This window comes from Microcebus murinus, chromosome X (genome assembly GCF_040939455.1).
Source record: "Microcebus murinus isolate Inina chromosome X, M.murinus_Inina_mat1.0, whole genome shotgun sequence".
NCBI lineage: Eukaryota > Metazoa > Chordata > Mammalia > Primates > Cheirogaleidae > Microcebus > Microcebus murinus.
In genome coordinates, this window is record NC_134136.1 from 121,315,732 (window position 1) to 121,318,526 (window position 2,795).

The 2,795-nt window shown below is 45.3% G+C and overlaps 1 pseudogene; it reads right to left on the reverse strand.

Annotated features, from left to right (window-relative positions):
* Positions 1–1,219: 1,219 nt before the first annotated feature.
* LOC105862240 (ubiquitin-conjugating enzyme E2 L3 pseudogene) lies at positions 1,220–2,571 on the reverse strand (annotated as a pseudogene).
* Positions 2,572–2,795: the final 224 nt, after the last annotated feature.

Below are 2,795 nucleotides of genomic sequence, written 5' to 3' on the forward strand. Positions count from 1 at the left end.
TCAGGTTGGTCTCGAACTCCTGAGCTCAAACGATCCGCCCGCCTCTGCCTCCCAGAGAGCTAGGATTACAGGCGTGAGCCACCGTGCCCGGCCTCCTATAAATTTTTAATAAAATTAACCAGATAAACCATCTGGCTTTGGGCTTTTCTTGTGTAGACAGATTTTAACTTACTAATTCAATTTTGTTACTTGTTATAATGCTCTTCATATATCTATATTTTCTTGAGTAAGTTTTGGTAATTGGTGTAGTTCTAAGAATTTGTCCATTTTGTCCAAGTTGTCTCATTGATTAGCATAAAGTTTTTTGTAGAATTACCTTGTCATTCTTTTAATTGCTGTAGGGTTGGTGATGTTGCTTCTATTTCTTTCTTTTTTTTTTTTCCCTAAGGTCAATTTTTATTTCTACAAAAAAAGGCAGTCAAAACAATATAAAACACATTTAAAGGATATTACTGAGTGCGCTTCAAGTGGAGCTTGACTCTGCAAAGGCTGTGAGTCTCAAGGGAGAGGGAAGGCCATCTTGTTCCTGGCTGGGCCACCAGCTGCTCCAAAGGAAGAGTCCAGCGGGGGCCCCAGTGACCTCAGACTGGTGCTAGTTCAATAGCCGAGTCCCGCCATTGCTGCAAAGGATCAAGCTGTACCTCGGGAGGGCGGTGGTGGGGCTGGCCCACTGAGGAGGTGGAGCACGAGCTCCGTGGCACATTCAGATGGAGCTTGGTGACAGATGAGCTTGGAATTTCAAATGGATGTTCTGGCTTTAGCGTGGCATGCAGGGACCAGCAGATCTTCTAAAATGGCTGCAGGGAGGGGTGCCAACCTTTGGCCTGGGGAGCCTTTCTGGTGCGAGATTTCATCACACACAGCATGCACAGCGTCCTCTGGATGGCAGGCCCTCCCTTCGGGGTCACCACAGACCTGTTATTGAAGGGTTTCCCGTGCTGGCCGGCCGAGTCGCAGTTCAGTCACGCACACTGACGTCGGGGTTTGCCCATTTAATCGATGTTACTGTGGCTAAGACAAGCCTGAATTTTACACAAGAGCTAAGCCTCCCTTTAAAAGGCTTTTTTTTTTTTTTTTTGGTGGGGGTGGTCAGGAGGGGTGTAGTTGTTAGTTTTTTTTTTTTTTTTTTTTTTTGAGACAGAGTCTCGCTTTGTTGTCCAGGCTAGAGTGAGTGCCGTGGCGTCAGCCTAGCTCACAGCAACCTCAAACTCCTGGCTCAAGCAATCCTGCTACCTCAGCCTCCCGAGTAGCTGGGACTACAGGCATGCGCCACCATGCCCGGCTAATTTTTTATGTATATATATCAGTTGGCCAATTAATTTCTCTCTATTTATAGTAGAGACGGGGTCTCGCTCTTGCTCAGGCTGGTTTTGAACTCCTGACCTTGAGCAATCCGCCCGCCTCGGCCTCCCAAGAGCTAGGATTACAGGCGTGAGCCACAGCGCCCGGCCGTTAGTTTGTTTTTAAAATTTTTTAAAGGATGTTATAAACGAGTCAGGAGAATTTAAACCAACTCCCATTATGGGAAGTCCAACAATGGGAAAGAAGAGCCACCAGAAACTCCGGAGTTGTCTCTTCTCTGCAGAGGAGACGGGCCTGGGTCTGGGGAAATGAATAAATGAGGAATAAACTGAATGCAAGAACACGGGAGTTGCAAGGGAAGAGAAAAAGAAGGGGAACTACAACCTTTTTTTTTTTTTATAACCTTATGGGCTAAATGTAACTTGAAAATTTTGGATACATTTGGACAAGTAAAGAAACACCAATCTTTTAAAGTAGATTGAAGCAGTGATTTTTAAAACAAAGAAAGCAGAACTAGAACATCTTAAATTTTTAATCCTTTCTTCACAGGTTACCTAAACCACTTTCGATTAAGAAAACTGTAGAAACTTAATAACTGCCACAAGCGAACGCCAGGTGGTGGCACGTGTCAATTTTCCACAAAGTCCTGCTTTGCGGGATGTCTGAATGCACTGCTCGGGGTCTCTGCTCACACTCGCTGGAATCAATCGCGGCAGATTTTAGTCCACAGGTCGCTTTTCCCCATATTTCTTTGTAAACTCTTTAGCATTCTTACAGAATTTTTACGGTCCTTAGAGTATTCTTCAGCTAGGTCAGCCCGGAGTGGGTGCTCTGGCTGGGGGTCGTTCACCAGTGCTATGAGGGACTGGATTACTTGGTCGGTTTTGGTTGCTGGCTTCCAGTTTTCAGCACTAATTACTGGCAGACCTACCTGCCCCTTTTCATCGATGTTCGGGTGATAGATATTTGTTTTAAACGTGGTCTTCGGTGGTTTGAATGGGTGCTCTGCTGGAAAATTGATTTCCATTCTGAAGGCCCCCTTATCATATGGAGGGTTGTCAGGAACAATAAGCCCTTGCCAAGTCAATAAATTAGCTTCATCAACCTGGATGTTACGGAAGTTTTTCATTCCACATTTGCGGATTTCTTCAAGCTCCTTCATCAGCCTCCTGCTGGCCGCCATCTTGGCTTCTATTCCATTCCTAATTTTGGCGATGTGTCTTCTCTCTTCTTGGTCCATCTAAAGGTTGTCGATTGTGTTGCTCCTTTCAAAGAATCAACGCATGTGCCACCATGCCCGGCTAATTTTTTCTATATATATTAGTTGGCCAATTAATTTCTTTCTATTTATATAGTAGAGACGGGGTCTCGCTCTTGCTCAGGCTGGTTTTGAACTCCTGACCTCGAGCAATCCGCCCGCCTCAGCCTCCCAGAGTGCTAGGATTACAGGCGTGAGCCATTGTGCCTGGCTATTCTTTTTTAGTATAGGTATT